The following is a 21,530-nucleotide window of genomic DNA, read 5'->3' on the forward strand; positions in this document are numbered from 1 at the left end:
AATAGTATAAATCAACAGGACTCACGTTTTAGGTTCTGTCGATGGTCCTTCTCATGCAAAATCAAGGTTGTGCTTTCTGGGTGAGTCTGTGTTAAACCAGAATAACAAAAATCTTAGTTTCCCATGCACTGCCACTTAGAATGCATGCAAATAAACCCCCAGTTAATCAAGGGGAAAAAAATTTCATTAAAGCTACTGATTTGTAAATTTGGTCCTTTCAAATGTAGATAATGTTTACCCCACCCTTCCCCCCATACCTTTGTAAAATTTCTGCCCAATGAACTCATTACTGTAGAATTCAACTATGGATATGGTCAGTTAATGAAATTCAGGCCTGAGATTAACCTCTATAAACATGCACATGGTTGGGCTTCTGGAATTGGGAGAGAAAGGGTGATGCTGGAAAGGAAAAAATATATATAAATATATAATTTAAAGAATGTACAATATAAGCTTGAGCAGGTTCTGGGAGTTGGTGATGGTCAGGGAAGTCGGGCATGCTGCAGTTCATGGGGTCCCAAAGAGTTGGCCATGACTGAGCTACTGAACTAAACTGAACAATATGATATATATATAGCTAAACTAACTGCTATCCTATACTTCAAATGATTTATAAAATTCTTAATGTCCAAAAAGGAAAGCAAAACTACTTTGAAAACATAACCAATACCATATTCAGTGACACTCTGGGGAATATTAATGTAGCTGTTAAGTTTACCTTCTTTGAAATTACGCAGGTTTAATTATGGATGTTCTTTAATTATGGATGTTCTTTACAGCCACAATAATTTAAGCAATATTAAACACCATTTAAATTATTATTTGTGCTCTAACCAAGGACTATGTTTATATTGAGTTATTTATTTACAATGCACTCTAACATCATCAGTAATTTCTTAGAAACTGCAGTATTTGAGAACTAAAATATTCAACCAAAACATTAATCTACTTGTGAAGTACTATATTATAATAATGTTAGTTTATTTTTATGATTTAGAAAAATATGCAAAGGTAATCAGAACAATTAGATTGAATATTTTAAAAGCAAAAGTCATGTGTGTATCTAAACTATAAATACAAAGTCATGCAAAAGTTCTCAATCAGTACATGTCACGCTTTTTTTTTTTTAACTGTAGTATGAAGTGGTCAAATTTTCTGATTTATTATCCATTTATCTAACAAATAGATCTTGACTAAGTTGGCCTTACAATTCCCTTTGGCTTCACTAAACTTCACACAAGTTTCTTCCTGACCTCCCTTTTCTCAGAGCATTTACTTTAAGCTTGCAATTGTGAATTATTGCTCTGGCCCTTTGAGATCTTTTCCTAATGTCTCACCAGATTTAACGACCCAGGAATGTCTTTCTCAAAGACTTGGGAGCCATTCTTTTGAGCTGTAATTATCAAGAAAGATAGCACCTCATCTCCCAGTTTTTACATGTGGATCTGAGCCTAATAGTAAGCACTAGTGACAAGCACAGATGACCTCATCACACTGACTAACTTCTCCTCAATATCTTCTAGTAGTTTTTCACCAGCTCATCCCAACCTTTAAAAAGTCCTTACCCTGTATTTCAGCAGTTAGGTTCAATATCTCCCCCTTTTGCAATAGTCTGAATAAAGTCTTCCTTGTCTAACTCCATCTGTTGCAAGTTTTCCTTTATATCCTCAAGCATTTATTATGTGACAATACAGTAGTAATTCAGCAGTATAGAAGGTGGATATTTATTTGTCTTAATAGAACCTACAGTCTAGTTGGGAGACTCAGAAATGTAAACTGATTCTTAGAATGTGATCAACACTATAACTGTGTGAACAGAATGGGGCAACAAATAAAAGTGGTAAGAAAGTGAAGTTGCTCAGTCATGTCCAACTCTTTGCAATCCCATGGACTGTAGCCTAACAGGCTCCTCTGTCCAAGGGATTTTCTAGGCAAGAGTACTGGAATGGGTTGTCATTTCCTTTTCCAGGACTTCCTGACTCAGGGATAGAACACAGGTCACCTGCATTGCAGGCAGACACTTTACTGTCTGAGCCATGTGGAGTAGATAATAAAAAGTGTAACAGAACAAGTGCCATTCAAGTTATTACTTCATAGAAGATGAGGTATCATTCGGGGAAATCGCACAAGGGAAAATGCCCCAGGAAGAGGGTCCAGCGTGTGTGAAAGTTGAGAGACAAAATAAACATTTCAGTGCAAAGAAAATAATATCAGAAGGTCTGCATTGTACACAGTGATGTGGGAGGGGGCAGGAAATGAGACTGAAATGTAGCAAAAAGGTAAGAAAAGGCATTTAATCATATAGTTCATTTTTCTTCTAATCAACATGTTTATGGAGAGGTAATATAACTTAAGTTCAATGCCACGGGCTCTGGTATCAGACTCTCAGGCTTTGAAATCTGGCTCTATCTCTTGGAAATTATATGATTTATGCAAGTAGTCTAAATTCTCTTACCCTCAGTTTCCCCATTTCATAAATGAATAGATTAAAAATATTCACTTCATGAGATTTTGTGAGGATTAAAAGAAAAAACTGTAGATAAAATATTCAGTACAAGCCTTGAAAGTGAAAGTTGCTCAGTCATGTCTGACTCTTTGTGACCCCATGGATATAGAGTCCATGGAATTCTCTAGGCCAGAATACTGGAGTTGGTAGCCTTTCCCTTCTCCAAGGGATCTTCCCAATCCATGTATCAAACCCAGGTCTCCCACATTGCAGGCAGCTTCTTTACCAGATGAGCCACCAGGGAAACCCAGCACAAGCTTTAGGACATGGAAAGGATCAATGGTGATGAGGATGAAACAGACAATGCTAGTCATCTATGATGATATCAATGATGAGGGCTGCTCAAGTCACAGAGAATTTTCTAAAGAAAAGAGAAACTGAAGCATTTAAAAACAGACAACTATGATCAAGTTTACATTTTGAAATCGCATTCTGATTAGTTAGAAGAATGTTTCTAAAGTTGAAAAGTGAATACTGTAATCTCTGTTGGGGTGAACTTTGTAGCAGATGTCTCTGTGATTGTTATCTGGTATGTTTTATAAGGGGAGTTTGTTTGGTCACACAAATCATATGTCATCTCCAGTATAGCTAAAATGCAATAGTAATCATAAGAGAAAGAGTTAATATATATTTTAGCATATTTATTTATCAGACACTGCTTTTTACTACTTACATGTATTAATTCATTTATAGATAATATTGTTATTCTTCTCTTACACATGAAAAAATTAGAGCAAATAGAAGTTCAGTAATTTGCCCAATCCTCATAGTATATGGAGAGCACAGATTCAAACCAGATAGTCTGGATCCAGAACTTTTATCCTTAAGCCCTGTGTGAATAGTGCTGTAATAGAGTAGTTTTAGAGTACCTGGAGCTTAGAGAGATATAATAAATCTCTACTATAATCTAAGAGGATATTAAAGATCAAAGAACTTTGGGGCAATAGGAGAAAAACTATTTTAGCAAGGTAGGACGCATAAAGCAGATAAAATCAGAGTAACTTAAAAAAAAAATAGAAAGATGCATTTCAGGTAGACTTTAAAGAATGAATTGGACATCTGTCTCCTTGAAAATCAAACAAAGTCTATTTTAAAGAAAAATCTGTAACGATGCTTATTTTTCTTTGTCTTCCCAACTAGATATGATTATTCCATTTCCTAAATTCATTTGTATTAGTATTTGCAAAACATATGTAGAAATGTTTATCTATCTCAGATAAATCTACAATCAGCAACACTCTGATGGATTTCTATCATACCTAAATAAAAATCTAAAATTCACACTCCTTCTTACGGCCTTTCTGATTATACTTTCCTGTTGTGTATGCACACACACACACACACACACACACACACACACACACACATTCACATACACAGTACATGCCATGTCCAAGACACTCCAGGCATCAAATTTTTGTTTCCCTTAAACACACAAGGCTTCCACTATTTCTTTGCTAGTAACAAATCTTACATTATCAGATCTTTCTCACATGTTTCTTTGTCCACTTTCTATCTCATTTTAGAATATCCTTTAAGAAATATGCAGTGCCTTTTTTAGGGTTGATAATTATTCTTTGCTAAAGACTTTTTTGTTGTTGAGAGAATTGTACCTGCTGTTTCATTCCTAGCCCTGCTACCCTCCCTACCTCCTTTAACACTATCTGATGCTGATGAGTTTCTCTCTTTTCTAGCAAGTGCCACAGATTCTATTCTATATGTGCTTCTAACATTATTGACAAAAATTATTACCAGTTTAGGTCCCTCAAGGGGCAGAGGCCCTGTTTGTTTTTGTATTATAATTTATCCTGTAGGAACTCAGAATACACCATCTTGTCATATGCCACTTTTGAACATGGATTATTCTGAGCTGAAGGTAATTGAGAATCAACAGACCCAGAAAGAAGCCTTCTTAGAACTTCCCTTCTGTGACTAAAGACAGAAACTTCAGAGAAATGAGGACTGCCCGAAATCCTTTCTCTGAGAGATTTTTACTGCCATGAAGAAGATGGAGAATCAACATTAAGACGAGTCATCACCAAAAATAAAGCAAAATCACAAATGAAAACCCACAAAACAAACAAAAAGCTTACTAAAATAGCCTTTACTTTCCACTAATTTCCCCTTATATTTACCCTCCCAGAAATCCAAATTTCCCTTTCTTTGTCTAGCCCACAGTGTATTCCCTTTTGTTAAAAATATAAGCTTCCAAGTCTAACCATTGCTTGGGAACCCAATTTTTTTCTATGGAGGCTTCAAACACATAAAAATAAAATAAATCTGTTTAACTTTTTTTTTTGTCAATTTAATTTGAGAGTCCCAGTGTTAAACCTTATAGGGTAGAGGAAAAGTTTTTTCTCCTGCTACTATCTCCAGCACCTAAAGCAATGCCAGACTCAATAAATATCTGATGAATAAATAATGTGGAATTGGCAGGAACCATGTGTTTGGAGCAACTGATTCATAGGAATCAGCAAATGAAAACTGTCTATTGAAATTATCAAATTTTAAGAAAGGTTGGTGCAAACAGAGTGTACTGTGTTCAGTGCTATCCTCATCATCATGACTGTTTCCAGAAGTTAGATGAGGTCCAAATGCAAACAGCACAGATAATAATAACCACAAATATAGACAGACAGCTAGATGGATAGATACAGAGATAGTTCAGGTGAGACTGAAATAAGAAGTTCTGGGCTGCTTGGCAGCTTTGTGGTCATCAAAGAACCAGGAATGCTTCTGATTATCCACACAAAGCAAATGATTTCTACCTTTAAGTTGTTTGGAATATTGTTACTTCAATCCCAGCATTTTCAGGTTTCAGGAAGCAGAAAATAAGAAGGGAAGGATGCAAAAATGACATATCCACTAGCTTTAGAAGGACTGTTAAAAAGAGCTATACTAGAAACTGACTTATAACTTCAACTTATATCTTATGTGAAACATTTTCAGAGCTGAAACTGAATAACTATATTTAGATGATTCTATTGCCACCTTAAACAATGAAATGATCCATTAGTAAGGTAAGTGGAAAAAATACAGTTTTTCTTTCCTCTTATGAAAAGTATCCATTTTTAACTATGTCATACAACTGTCTTGTTTTTACTGAAATAAATAAGTCTTGGCAAAATAATTTTTATTACATAATTTCCTTTAAATTTACTGCACCAACAATAAACAAGGGAACCTCAGGACTTGAACTCATGGTTTGAAATATCAAGAACTGTGAATTTATAATAGCAAGTACAAAGATAAACCTAAAGTATTTCTAGATACACATATGAAGACGAAAGATTTGCTTTTATAATCTGTCTGCTTTCAAATACTTCCTCATCAGCACTTGATGAATCTTCGTCTTACCTACCACCAGTCCCTGACCACCTTCTTTTCAACTCTAATGAAACTTCATTCAATCATTCTTAGTGTAAAGCTACTGACGCTAAGGGGTTTCCCAGGTGCTTTAGTGGTAAAGAATCTGCCTGCCAATGCAGGAGATGCAAGAGGCACAGGTTCAATCCCTGGGTCAGGAAGATCCAATGGAGTAGGAAATGGCAACCACTCTAGTATTCTTCCCTGGATCACTCTAAGGACAGAGGAATCTGGTGGGCTACAGTTCTTGGGGTTACACAGAGACAGACAGGACTGAGAAAGCAGGCACTGAAGCTAAATCTAGCTGAAGGGATGCATTCATTCTTTGTCTTATAAATCAGTTTTTTAGGTGCGTGTGTTCTTACATTTGAATTGAATGCTTGCTGTTTTCACTATTCTTTTTAAACCAAACAATGAATCCATGCAGTGATGACCTGTATTGGGAGAAGTTTGGCAACTGTACCATTTCTTCGTTCTGTTTCTTTGCTAAATTTTCCTGATACCTGTTCCACTCTGAAAACAGAATTATCTTCCAGAATAAAATGAGAATTGTAGATTCTCCAATTTACCCCTATACCCTCTTTTCCCCAAACATAGCATGAATTTTAAAGACAATCTCTTCAAGAAAATTGAACAGATATGGTAAAATAAATAAATAAAAAATAAATAAATCAAGGAAATAACCTTTTAAGAAGGATATGGGTTCTCTCACTAAATTTGAGATGTCTGTTCAAAGAAAAAGTGAATATAATTTGAAAAGAAACTATATTTGCACTCTTTTAAATCCATTTTAGTGTTTTATGTTAAACTTATTTTTATTCTCAAAAAAGAATTTGTTTTAAATTGATTAGATAAGGCCCTAAGAACTAAAAGGTTACTTTTTTTTTTTCACTCCTTGACAGTTTTGCTACTCCAAAGAAGAAAAGCTTACCTGTCCCCACTCCCCCAAAATAAACTGACTTTGAAAAATAGCACTTTAAATGTTTTTGCCAAACGTTGTTAAGACAGTTAAACAAAACTAAATTCTTTTTCTCTACTATTTCTTGTTAGTCTTTTAGAAGTATCAGAAAGCTTTCAATTGATTGTACCTTATATACATTGAATAGAGACTAACCAAGTGTGTTTTAAAATACCTAAAATACAAAAGGCTTAATTGAGAAAATGTCACTTCTTTTAAGTGTTAAATAGTCAGCAATAAAGCTGTCTTTTTCCTCAGTGAGTATGTCTGTATAAGGGTGATGGTGGGATAACTTCTAAAGGACCAAACAAGATTTCCCAAGAGAAGGCTACTGTCCATTGGATTAATTATGTGACATCTTTGGCTATCAAATAACAGCTTGCTGCTATTTAGTTTGTGACTTTTGGGATAACTATTTATAGGTACATACATCTCTTTTAGCTTAAAAATCTCTTTCAGTTCTATAAAAATTCCTAAGAAGAATACTAATGAAATCATGAAAAATACTCCATTACTTATGCATCACAATCTCAGACTTTAATTTTTTTCTTTTGAAACTTTTAACACAAAGTATTTTAGATATACTAATATAATTACCACATATACATTCCAGGTAATATACTCATTTTTCAAAAATGTAAGAACATCATTCATAAAATTGTTACTGGCCTTAAGTTTCTTCCTCACTCCAGCTTTACTGAGATACATAATTGACAAAATTAGTATATACTTAAATTTACAATGTGATAGTTTGATATGCATATGCATTGTTAAATGATTACCTCAATCAAGCTAATTAACATATCCACAGATTCACAGTTATTATTTGTGTGTGTGTGAGATGAGAATATTAAAGATCTACCCTCTTAGGAAATTTTAGGTAACAAAAGTAGTATTGTTAACTGTGGTTATCACTTGGTATATTAGATCTCCAGAATTTATTCATGCTGCTTAATGGAAAGTTTGTAACATCTGACTAATATCTATGATCTCCATTTCCAGTTGTTAGGCAGTTAGAATAGAAAAACGGAGTCTAGAATGGAGGTGGCTAAAAGACAAGGAAGGAAAAATCCACAAAAGTAGGACAAAGGAAGGTCCAAGGACCAGAGTGAGGATATCAGGTAGAACAGACAGCACTCCTGGCTATCTCAGTTTACATAGGGCAGGCCCAGGAGGGGAGGAAAAACATATAAAAAGAGGAGCCAAAGGGCTCCTCTCTCTCTTCTCTTCTCGTCTTTTGGGTCAGCATGCCCTCACACCTCGAGGATGTATTTTCCTTTATTTTCTAAATAAAACTGAGCTGTAACATGGAGCTGTAACACTGATCTGTCCTAGAGCTGTGACACGGTCTGTCCAAGGGCTGTAATGCTGGTCTGTCATTTCAAATTTTTGTTGTGAGGAGACAGAACAGAAGAAATTACACACTCTCCCAACATCTATGGTGCCGTGACTCCAATTTAACCTGGCTGAAACAACCTCTGCGTGGCCCCTGCAAAGAGGAGGCCAAGCACAGCAGGAACCCAACTCAGCAAAAGCTCCCACAGTGGAAGTGGAACAGGAAGAAAACCCAGCACAGGGTGGGCGATAAGAAGCCCAGTGTGCTGGAAACCAACTGGGACAGCAAAAAACAAACTCAGCAGAAAGCTCATGTGGCTCAGTCTCAGATTCCATAAGACTTCCGGTTAAGATAGGAGGTCCTCACGCCTATGGCTGGAAGGACATATGCCTTAATTTCTTTACAATCTCTTAATTCCTTTACAATCTCTCTTTCCTTATTTCCTAGAACCCTCTCCCCCCAACCCCCGTGAGTGGCAGTGGGTGCAATTGAGGGACTCTGGAGAGGCTACTCCTCAGTGTGTCCTGAAGGATCCACTATCCTCTGCACTCTAGTAGCTGTTACCCAAGCTGGTGGGGGTTCTTCTGTCCTTAATGGTCTTTGTGCCAAGGATCAGGCCAATGAAAATTGTGAGCACAGGTCAGGTATTTAGAAGATTTTCTGGCAGGTTATGAAGGGGATTCCTTAGCACATTTTTCCTTCTGTCCTTCAGCTGCTCTCTCCTGGGACTTGAGCCCAGCCAAAACCCACGATGCCTGGCTTCAGGACCTAATGAAGCTCAGGTTCTGATGTCTTATTGCAAATATTCAGTTAGAGACACAGCGATAGGATAGGAAAGAGGTGAACTTGTTTGGATTCAGAGAGAAGCACACTCAGCAGGGTGTGGGCCATTGCAGAGGCAAGTGCTTTGGCCATGGGATGTAGTGTGGCTAGTTTTTGCTAGCTGGGTGAATTCATATGCTAATGAGTGGGAGAATCATCCCAACCATTGGGGAACCACCCACTCCTCTGTCTTTTGACAGTGCCTTGGAACTGTCCTGCCACCTGGATGTGTCATCTAGCTTGCAGATTGGGGATCAAGGTTTAGTTGAATTTGATTTGTCATCTTGCACCCAGTTGATTTTAATCGGTTTATGTTATGCCCTTGTTCTATGTCATTCTTTCAAAAGCTGTGCCCTGCCCCCTTCCCTCCAGTTTCATGCTCTTTTCCTGAGCCCCGTCCAGGCCCACAGTGCTGCCTCTACAATCTTCTGGAAGGACAACTAGAAAATAGCTGGCCCTTGGGAGGGAAATACTGTATAATATCCAATCCCTCTGGATATTCAGGCCTTCATCTTCCATGTTTCCTACAACATGTGCAACAACAGCATCTCTCAGTGGACCTGCTAGGGTGGGAGACAGGCACACAATGCCTGTGAGAAGTCCATCTCTTGGCATCTCTTCAAAGGCAATCGGGCTTTCAGGGATAATGCTTGCCATTTTGGAAGTTAGCCCTGCAGACCAATTGGGCCCAAACCCTTACCACCCTTCTCCTAAAGTTACAAACATACACCACCCCCCCAACCCCACCCCACCAAATCAAATCTCCACTCCACTTTTATGGAACATCTGGTCATCTGGTCTGTTGCCTCTTATCAATTTGTTCTTAAGCCAATTACTACTCCTACAACCAGGACCCTTCCCCCTTGTAGGCAACATTACTCCACCCCACTTATACTGGAGATCAGTGGAGAAATAACTCCAGAAAGAATGAAGGGATGGAGCCAAAGCAAAAACAATACCCAGTTGTGGATGTGACTGGTGATAGAAGCAAGATCTGAAGCTGTAAAGACCAATATTGCATAGGAACCTGGAATGTCAGGTCCATGAATCAAGGCAAATTGGAAGAGGTCAAATAAGAGATGGCAAGGGTGAACGTCGACATTCTAGGAATCAGCGAACTAAAATGGACTGGAATGGGTGAATTTAACTCAGATGACCATTATATCTACTACTGTGGGCAGGAATCCCTCAGAAGAAATGGAGTAGCCATCATGGTCAACAAAACAGTCTGAAATGCAGTACTTGGATGCAGTCTCAAAAACAACAGAATGATCTCTGTTCGTCTCCAAGGCAAACCATTCAATATCACAGTTATCCAAGTCTATGCCCCAACCAGTAATGCTGAAGAAACTGAAGTTGAATGGTTTTATGAAGACCTACAAGACCTCTTAGAACTAACACCCAAAAAAGATGTCCTTTTCATTATAGGGGACTGGAATGCAAAAGTAGGAAGTCAAGAAACACCTGGAGTAACAGGCAAATTTGGCCTTGGAATGCAGAATGAGGCAGGGCAAAGACTAATAGAGTTTTGCCAAGAAAATGCACTCGTCATAGCAAATATCCTCTTCCAACAACACAAGAGAAGACTCTACACATGGACATCACCAGATGGTCAACACCAAAATCAGATTGATTATAACATTTGCAGCCAAAGATGGAGAAGCTCTATACAGTCAACAAAAACAAGACCAGGAGCTGACTGTGGCTCAGGTCATGTAATCCTTATTACCAAATTCAGACTCAAATCGAAGAAAGTAGGGAAAACCGCTAGACCATTCAGGTATGACCTAAATCAAATCCCTTATGATTATACAGTGGAAGTGAGAAATAGATTTAAGGGCCTAGATCTGATAGATAGAGTGCCTGATGAACTATGGAATGAGGTTCATGACATTGTACAGGAGACAGAGATCAAGACCATCACCATGGAAAGGAAATGCAAAAAAGCAAAATGGCTGTACGGGGAGGCCTTACAAATAGCTGTGAAAAGAAGAGAAGCAAAAAGCAAAGGAGAAAAGGTAAGATATAAGCATCTGAATGCAGAGTTCCAAAGAATAGCAAGAAGAGATAAGAAGACTTCTTCAGTGATTAATGCAAAGAAATAGAGGAAAACAACAGAATGGGATAGACTAGAGATCTCTTCAAGAAAATTGGAGATACCAAGGCAACATTTCATGCCAATATGGGCTCCATAAAGGACAGAAGTGGTATGGACCTAACAGAAGCAGAAGATAGTAAGAAGAGGTGGCAAGAATACACGGAAGAACTGTACAAAAAAGATCTTCATGACCCAGATAATCACGATGATGTGATCACTAATCTAGAGACAGACATCTTGGAAAGTGAAGTCATGTGGGCGTTAGAAAGCATCACTATGAACAAAGCTAGTGGAGGTGATGGAATTCCAGTTGAGCTGTTTCAAATCCTGAAAGATGATGCTGTGAAAGTGCTGCACTCAATATGCCAGCAAATTTGGAAAACTCAGCAGTGGCCACGGGACTGGAAAAGGTCCGTTTTCATTCCAATCCCAAAGAAAGGCAATGCCAAAGAATGCTCAAACTACCGCACAATTGCACTCATCTCACAGGCTAGTAAAGTAATGCTCAAAATTCTTCAAGCCAGGCTTCAGCAATACATGAACCGTGAACTCCGTGATGTTCAAGCTGGTTTTCGAAAAGGCAGAGGAACCAGAGATCAAATTGCCAACATCCACTGGATCATCAAAAAAGCAAGAGAGTTCCAGAAAAACATCTATTTCTGCTTTATTGATTATGCTAAAGCCTTTGACTGTGTCGATCACAACAAACTATGGAAAATTCTTCAAGAGATGGGAATATAAGACCACCTAACCTGTCTTTTGAGAAATCTGTATGCAGGTCAGGAAGCAACAGTTAGAACTGGACATGGAACAACAGACTGGTTCCAAATAGGAAAAGGAGTATGTCAAGGCTGTATATTGTCACCTTGCTTATTTAACTTCTATGCAGAGTACATCATGAGAAACGCTGGACTGGAAGAAACACAAGCTGGAATCAAGATTGCCGAGACAAATATCAATAACCTCAGATATGCAGATGACACCACCCTTATGGCAGAAAGTGAAGAGGAACTAAAAAGCCTCTTGATGAAAGTGAAGGAGGAGAATGAAAAAGTTGGCTTAAAGCTCAACATTCAGAAAATGAAGATCATGGCATCTAGTCCTATCACTTCATGGGAAATAGATGGAGAAACAGTGGAAACAGTGTCAGACTTTATTTTTTGGGGGCTCCAAAATCACTGCAGATGGTGATTGCAGCCATGAAATTAAAAGATGCTTACTCCTTGGAAGAAAAGTTATGACCAACCTAGATAGCATATTCAAAAGCAGAGACATTACTTTGCCGAGTAAGGTCCATCTAGTCAAGGCTATGGTTTTTCCAGTGGTCATGTATGGATGTGAGAGTTGGACTGAGAGGAAGGCTGAGAGCCAAAGAATTGATGCTTTTGAACTGTGGTGTTGGAGAAGACTCTTGAGAGTCCATTGGACTGCAAGGAGATCCAACCAGTCCATTCTAAAGATCAGTCCTGGGTGTTCTTTGGAAGGAATGATGCTAAAGCTGAAGCTCCAGTACTTTGGCCACCTCATGCGAATAGCTGATTCATTTGAAAAGACTCTGATGCTGGGAGGGATTGAGGGCAGGAGGAGAAGGGGACGACAGAGGATGAGATGGCTGGATGGCATCACGGACTCGATGGACGTGAGTCTGAGTGAACTCCGGAAGATGGTGATGGACAGGGAGCCCTGGTGTGCTGCGATTCATGGGGTCGCAAAGAGTCGGACACGACTAAGCAACTGAACTGAACTGAACAGAATTCCCCTAACAGGACCAGATAACCTACTCCTTTGTCATTATTTCTTTAATTACCTAAAGTGGGTCTATGACAATTAAATGTTTACCATTGGAAACACCCTAAGCTGCTTTTATGGAGGACTAGGGGAGGAAATCAGTGACTTACATTCCCTTATAGCTGTAAGAGGATAAGGCTTATGACTGTTTCACCAGGTTTGCAATCTCAGGGAACAGCCTTGGATTGCTTTACATCATGATACCTATTACCATCTGCGGTGAACAAACTGGCAATGAGTTAAAATTACAACCCCTTAATCCTACCCAGCACTGGTCACATTGGAGATCTTGGGGACACCCAACTCCAGTCCGGGGGTCCCAGGCAGTCGACCTGCCTTGACCTGCCTAGGGATCTGGTCCTCAAAAAGTTGTCATGCCTCAACCTGCTTGGGGATCCGCCAGTCCAGGGGTCTTAGGAGGTCATCACATCTCGACCTGCCCAGGGACTCAGTTCTCTGGATGCCGACCTGCCTCAACCTGCCCAGGGATTAGATCTCCAGGAGGCTGTCACGCCTCAGCTTTCCTGGGGATCTGTACCCTGACCCAGGAATGCCTGGTTCTCAGGTTGCAACAGTATTGGGTAGGATAAGCCTCAAACAGGCTCACCCCTTAAGGAAGTCCTCCCATGGAAATTGAAGGAGGCCTATTAGTCTTTTCTTTTCCTTTATTTCTCTTTTCTTTTCCTCCCTGTCATGACTGTCTTTCATGGGAAATAACCAATCCACTTCCTGGCAGATGACCTTGAGATGCATCCTTGATAACTGGAAGCTGATGGATCCTCTAACTCTAAGGAGAAGTCACTTAAAATGCTTTTGTGTCACTGTGTGGCCACAGTATCCTCTGGGGCACAAGGAGCACTGGCCTGAGGATGAGAGTTTAAATTTCAATACCATCCTGAAGCTAGAATTATTCTGCAAAAGACACAGGAAATGGACAGACATCCCCTAAGTCCAAATTTTCTTCCGACTAAGAGATATGAAGGAACTCTGTCTAAGTACAGGATTATTGTACGCCCTAAAAGTGAGCCTACTAGGCAAATGGTGTTAGGCACAGGCAACCAAAAGAAACCGCCCCCCTCCCCACCCCTGAAGGCGCACCTCCCACAGCTCCTGAGTTGCCTGGGGCTCCTTCCTTGTATGCAAATGTGCCCCCATATCCAGGAGCATCCCCTCCACAAAAGCCAACACAAGTATGTCCCTTAGTCAAAACTGCAGGAGCATTTGGACCAACTCGGGGTCCATAAGCCTTTCTCCCTCTTAGAACTAAGACAGATCAAACAAGACCTAGGAAGCTATACAGATGACCCAGGCAAATATATCGATACATTCCAACACATTACCTTGGCCTTTGACTTAACATGGAAGGACATCATGGTGGTATTTAGTCAAACTTTATCTGACCCTGAGCATCCTAGGGTCTTACAGGAAGCCCGAAGGTATGCAACAACGGGGCTTCATGTGTCAAGCGATAAATACGCAGTAGGGGGAACTGCAGTCCTTCCTCAGATCCTAATTGGAATTATAATGACCCTGAGCATGATACCTGGGAAAGGGATCATTTTCTGATCTGTGTGAATGCAGGACTGAAAGCAGCCCAGCAAAAAGTAATCAGCTATGCCCAGGTCTTAGCAATAACTCAGGAGCCCAACAAGAACCCCACTGCCTTTCTGGAAAGGCTAAAAGAGGCCCTCCAAAAGTTTACCAATCTGGACTTTGCCACTAGGTACTTCAGCCCAGTTAGCTGAGCTCATAGCCCTGAGTCGAGCTTTAGAGCTGGAAAAGGAAAAAGAGTGGCCATTTACACTGACTCCAAGTATGCCTTTCTGGTGCTACATGCGCATGCTGCTATTTGGAAAGAAGAGGACAAGTGACCACCCGAGTGTCCCCAATCAAATATGGTGATCAAATCCTTAGACTCTTGGAGGCAGTCTATCTATCTGCTGAGGTTTCAGTCTCCCACTATAAAGGACACCAAAAAGGGAGCATGGATGTGGCATGAGGGACCAAGCAGCTGATCAGGCAGCTAAGAAAGCAGCATTCCAGAACAATGACCACCACCAGGGGTTGCCACCTTAGTTCCACAGACTAATTTGCCAGAAACTCCTTCATATACTGAAGGCGAGACTCTTAAAGCTAAGAATGAGGGCTTTAAAGAAGATCATATGAGGTGGTTCCAAAAGGAGGGACGCCTTTTTCTGCCTGGGAACCTCCAGTGGAAGTTGGTTAACTCCTTGCAAGCCACCACTCATTTAGGGGAGAAGGCCCTCCAAAGATTACTAGAAAGGTCCTTCAGAGGAACAGGCCTCCAAAAGACTGTAAAGCAAGTGGTCTTCTCTTGTCACACTTGCCAATCAAACAACCCTCAAGGAGCTCAAAGACCACAATTGGCCCAGCCTGCCCAGCAATGTGGGACATACCCAGGAGAGGGCTGGCAGATGGACTTCACCCAGATGCCAGTTTCTCAAGGATATAAATAGATATGATAGATACATCATGGGGTTATGGATTGAAGGCTTTCCAACCTGGACTAAGAAAGCTGAGGAGGTGGTAAAAAACTGCTCCATGACATCATTCCGAGGTTTGGTCTGCCAAGGTCTTTACAAAGTGACAATGGGACATTACTTATTATCTCCATTGTGCCTGGAAGCCTCAGTCTTCAAGAAAAGTAGAAAGAGCCAACCAATTCTTAAAATCAGTGATAAAAAAAAGATAACCCAGGAGACCTCCCTGGGATGGAAGGATGCTTTACCAATAGCTCTCCTCTGAACCCGTATTACCCCTAAGGAACAGGTTGGTCTTAATCCTTATGAGATGCTATATGGGAGACCTTTTGTTTATGTCAATGACCTCTTCCTAGATCCAGAGGCTCAGACCCTCCAGTCTTATACTATGGCCATTGGTCAATTCCAACAGGATATATGCTGTGGGGTGTGAACCAGGACTCAAAAGATTCTAAGGAGTCACCACTATATGCTCCATGGACTCAGGTCCTAATCAAAATCTGGAAAGATGGGTTCCTAAAGGTTCAACTCCAGCTTATATGGAATACAGCCCCCTGTAATCCTTTCTACCCCCACCGCTGTCAAGTTACCAACATGCCTCCTGGATTCACTACTCAAGGGTCAAACCATAGGATGAAACAGAAGAGGACACTCAATAAACCTGTGAGCCCCTGGGAGATCTCAGATACCTATTCAGAACTACAAATGAGTGCCATTCTAATGAACATCCCCCAAATCTAGTTTATGGGGATAAGATTTCTCAGGACAGCTCTAAAGGGCCAACACAGCTTGGCAGGGGTTATACTCTAAAACATACAGGAGATAGATCTTCTGATCCCTGAATAAGGAGGGACTTGAGCCATCCTGGCGATGGAAATTTGGAGTTTGCTAATGCCCCTACTAGTCCTTGTCATACCATATTGTTGCTGCTTGTGACTGCTCCATGTATTATCAATTGTCTAACCCATTTTGTCTCTGCCCAGGTCAACAAGCTACAGCATGCAGTGTCAGTTCAACAAGGATATATAGAACTACAGCCAACCACAGAAAATATCACTCACCCTTAGATGGATACTGCTATAAGGACTCTGAGGCCTGAGACTAGCAAGGGGGGGGGGGGAAGCCCAATGCCCCTCGCCATCCCAGTTCAGCAGGAAGTAGCCAGAGAGACCTTGATGCCCCTATTCCCAAAGAATTGGGCCTCCCATCTCTTGAGGGGGGAATGTTAGGTAGTTTGAATAGGAAAAAGGAGTCCAGAATGGTGGTGGCTAAAAAGACAAGGAAGGGAAAAATCCACAAAAATAGAAGAAAGAAAGGTCCGAGGACCAGAATGAGGACCTTAGGTAGAAAAAACAGCACTCTTGGCTAGCCCAGTTTACATACAGCAAGCCCAGGGGAAGGAGAAAAAAACATATAAAAAGAGGAGCCAAAGGGCTGGGGGTCTCTCTCTCTCTTCCTTCTTGTCTTTTGGGTCAGCATGCCTTCACACCTCGAGGATGTATTTTCCTTTAGTTTCTAAGTAGAAGTGAGCTGTAACACGGAGCTGTGGCACTGATCTGTCCGAGATCTGTGACACGGTCTGTTCGAGGGCTGTAACGCTGGTCCATTGCTTCAAATTTTTGTTGTGACGAGATAGAATCAAGAAAATTATACATGTCCCCAACACCAGTAACCACCATTCTACTTTCTACTTGTTTATCAGTTTGACATTTTCAGCTTCCACATGTAAGTGAAATTATACAGTATTTATCGTTTTGTGCTGAGCCCACTTCACTTGTCACTATGTCTTCGGTTCAGTTCAGTTCAGTCATTCAGTTATGTCTGACTCTTTGCGACCCCATGGACTGTAGCACACCAGGCTTCCCTGTACATTACCAACTCCCAGAGCTCACTCAAACTCATGTCCATTGAGTCGGTGATGCCATCCAACCATCTCATCTTGTGTCATACCCTTCTCTTCCTGACTTCAACTTTTCCCAGCATCAGGGTCTTTTCTAAGGAGTCAGCTCTTTGCATGAGGTAGCCAAAGTATTGGAGCTTTAGCCTCAGCATCAGTCCTTCCAAAGAATATTCAGGACTGATTTCCTTTAGGATTGACCGGTTGGATCTTCTTGCAGTCCAAGGGAGTCTCAAGGGTCTTCTCCAACAACACAGTTCAAAAGCATCAATTTCTTCGGTGCTTAGCTTTCTTTATAGTCTAACTCTCACATCTATACAAGACTACTGTCCTACAGGCTTATATATGTCATTGCAAATGACAGGATTTCTTACTTTTTCAAAGCTGAATAATAAATACTTTACTGTATATTATGTCCCATTTCATTGCATAATGTGCACACATGCACACACATACCATTTTTCCTCATTTGTTGATGGACACTTAGATTGTTTCCATGTAACAGCTAATGTAAATACTACAATCGACATGAAAGTACAGAAATCTTTTCAAGATAATGATTCTGTATTTGGGGATATATACTCAGAAGTAGAATTTCTGAATCACATGTTAGCTCTATTTTTAATTTCTTAAGGAATTTTCATATTGTTTTTCATGATGGTTATACCAATTATGGGGCTTCCTAGGTGGTGCTAGTGGTAAAGAACCTACCTGCCAATGCAGAAGACATAAGATACTCGTGTTCAATCCCTGAGTCCCCCTGGAGGAGGACATGCAACGCACTCCAGTATTTTAGCCTGAAGAATCCTAATGACAGAGGAGCCTTTTGGGCTACAGTCCAAAGGATCATGCAGAGTTGGACACCACTGAAACCACTTAGCATGCACACATGCACATACCGATTACATTTCCATCCAACAGTGCACAAAGGTTTCTTTTTTCCCCTATCTTGCCAACTCTTACTATCTTTTGACTTTTTCAGAATAGTCATCTTGTTGTCACATCCAAGTTTGTGTGTGCAACACAGTGAGGACAAACAAACTGAAACGTTAATTTGCAGCTGAGAAAGCTTTACTGCAGGGCATCAAGCAAGCAAAAGGGGCATCTCACACTCAAAAAACCACTCCTTGATGGTTTCTAGAGAAGGATTTTTAAAGGCAAAATCTGGGATGAGGGCTTGAGGGCTGCAGGGTGTGTGACTTTCTTCCGATTGATTGGTATTGCTGTATCAGGGTGATATCTCCAGAATCTCAACCTTCTGTCCCAACCTGACTAGGGCCTCCTTGCTTGTGGTCAGCATGTAGGCACCATCCTCCACCTTCATGTTTTATATTGTCTTTATTCACTTGGGATTTACATATTCTCTACTACTTTACATGCATGTTCAGTCACTTCAGTTGTGTTCAGCTCTTTGGCACCCCATGGATTGTAACCCACCAGGTTTCTTTATCCATGGAATTTCCTGGGCAAGAACACTAGAGTGAGTTGCCCTGCCCTCCTCCAGTGGATCTTCCTATCTCAGGGATAGAACCTGAGACTCCTGCATTGCAGGCAAATTTTTTACATTTGAGCCACCAGGGAAGCTCAGTGACTTTATTATTTTCAGTTCAGTTCAGTTCAGTCACTCAGTCATGTCCGACTATTTGTGACCCCATGAATTGCAGCATACCAGGCCTTCCTGTCCATCACCAACTCTCGGAGTTCACTCGAACTCACGTCCATCAAGTTGGTGATGCCATCCAGCCATCTCATCCTCTGTCGTCCCCTTCTCCTCCTGCCCCCAATCCCTCCCAGCATCAGAGTCTTTTCCAATAAGTCAACTCTTCACATGAGGTGGCCAAAGTACTGGAGTTTCAGCTTTAGCATCATTGCCTCCAAAGAAATCCCAGGGCTGATCTCCTTCTATTACTTTAGTTACTAGTAAATTGAAATTTGCAAATTGTAGTCAACTAAATCTCAAGTTACTTCAGTATCTTGCCCTGCTTTAGCATATTCCAAGAACCAGAAAAGCAAAAGAACTACCTATTTCATGTAGGTTGGTATTAAAATGACATCTAACTTATACATGTACTGCTACTAATCAGTATGGTTGTTTTGGTTATATATATATATATATCTTTTATAGTCAAACTGTTTACTAATTTATTTGCTTACCATTACTTTGTGTTCATTTTTTTCTTTCTGTGTTATTACCAACTATAGTACAAATTTATGCAGCTTTTGAATAAAGATCTTAGTATATTTTTCAGACCTTTTAAAAGAATATTTTTATTTTGCCCTCACCATCTTTTTTCCTCTTCTGTTCCCCCTTCTCATCAATACTTATTTATGAGAATTGACTATCAATAAGGCACATGTTAGTTTCAGGGCTTGCAGTGACTACAAGAGCGCAAAAAATACACAAATATATTCCTCCATTCACCGAGCTTAGCTTTAGCTGAGAACAACCTTGTGTGTTCTTCACTCTTCCCTAGTCAGTAAATTACCAAAGCAAAGAGAATTTTTGTCCACTATCTTCCTGATACCACATTTCTGACTGATTGTTACTTTCCTCAGACATTTGAAGATACTGGGTATTAAGGATTCTATTTCTTGAGAAGTCAGCTATTGTTAAAATTCTAATATCTTTAAAAATATTATATAATTTTTCTTGAATATTCTCTTATTTGCAGACTTATTCAGTTTTATATGTGTAGATGTGACTCTCTTCCCTTTGTTTTCTAGTGAAGATAACATTTGATTCTTTAACTTGAGATTTTATTATTTTATCTATTCTGGGGACCCTTCTGCAATTATAACTTTAAATATTGCTTTTCACACATTATCTGTTTCTGGAAATTCCTTTACTTATATGTTGGCACTTCTAATTCTATTTTGTGTATTTCCCAACCTTTTCCCACCATATGTTTTATGCTTCAGTCCTCTATGTTGAATATTTTAAATTCTCTAAAATCTCAATTACATTTAAACAATCTTTCTATTTAGATATGTTTGATCTGCTGTTTAACTTATCAATTAAGATTTCATTTTATTGACTATGTATGCCATTGCTAAAAGTTCTATTTAATCATTTTTCAGATATGTTCCTTTCTCTCCAAACCAAATTGTTGTTATTATGTGTGAGTTTAAACTTTCCTTTTATTCCTTTAAACATAAAATGCTTCCTGATTTCAGTCTCTTTCAAACTTCTTAATGATTTTGGAGACTATTGTCCTTCATTTATTCTTTAATATCATTCTGTCTTTTGATTTGTACATTTTTATTGTGAATCTTTCTAAGTGTTATACAGTTGCATGAACCTGGGGGATATAAGAATGGTTCTCTTCAGATTTGTTTTGCATTTGTTTCTCTCCTGAATTTCAGGGCTTTCACTAAATGAATATCTACTTGTCATTATTGATTTTGTTGTTATTTTTGCTGTTGATCCCTTGGGTTCAAATGTACACATTATATATGTGTGTGTGTGTGTGTGTGTGTGTGTGTGTGTGTGGGTGTGTGTATCTAAATGATGGACAAGGAAATGGCAACCCACTCCAGTATTCTTGCCTGGAGAACCCCATGGACATAAGAGCCTGGTGTCCTATAGTGCATGGGGTTGCAAAGAGTTGGACACAATTTTAGCAACTGAATAAGTTTATATATATATGAACTTGGTGCCCAGTAAATATTGTATACTTCTGCTGCAAGATTTTCTCCATTCTATCCTGGGCTTTAAAAACATAGCTCATTCAGGAAGTATATCTGTCTCATATCATACCTGGCTATCAGCTTCAACTGTATCAGTTCAAAATGTTACTGTTCTAGCCACAAGTTCCTTCTCTGTTTGTGACACCTGGGAGTTTCCCTTCTATTTCTTCTTTTTATTCAGCTATTTACTATTCAGTTTAAGGTGGTTTGTCCCATACTGTCAAATGTTCATGGCAACAATGAGAGGTACATATTGAATCAGAACATGATGTTTACAGGCCAAGGATTGCAAATGGTTCTAAGACCAAACCATTCCTTTCTCCTATTCAGACAGGAAGTGATGAGGAATTCTTCCACCAGGGTTTGATACTTGCACTCAGCATTGAAACATAAACAGAAATGTTCAACTTAAGGAAGCAACATGTACAAAACATCAAACATCAAGGAGTGAATAAACATGATGGGTAAGAAAAATACAAGCACTGAATTTAGCTGAACTGTATGCTGTAAGTGGAAACTTGGCTGGTGATGAGCTTCAATAAGCTACCACATGTAAACAGTTATCAGATCT

At 39.7% G+C, this 21,530-nt stretch overlaps 1 protein-coding gene across 1 annotated transcript in view; it reads right to left on the bottom strand.

Moving 5' to 3' along the window:
• Positions 1-21,530, bottom strand: part of MGAT4C (MGAT4 family member C) — a 756,879-nt gene that overhangs the window by 395,967 nt on the left and 339,382 nt on the right. Inside the window, exon 3 of the mRNA XM_060413993.1 lies at positions 26-86. The gene's annotated coding sequence lies outside the window, so the exon portion shown is untranslated. The remainder of the gene's footprint in view (positions 1-25; positions 87-21,530) is intronic.

The sequence above is a fragment of the Ovis aries genome, chromosome 3, assembly GCF_016772045.2.
Source record: "Ovis aries strain OAR_USU_Benz2616 breed Rambouillet chromosome 3, ARS-UI_Ramb_v3.0, whole genome shotgun sequence".
NCBI classification, from domain to species: Eukaryota; Metazoa; Chordata; class Mammalia; order Artiodactyla; family Bovidae; genus Ovis; species Ovis aries.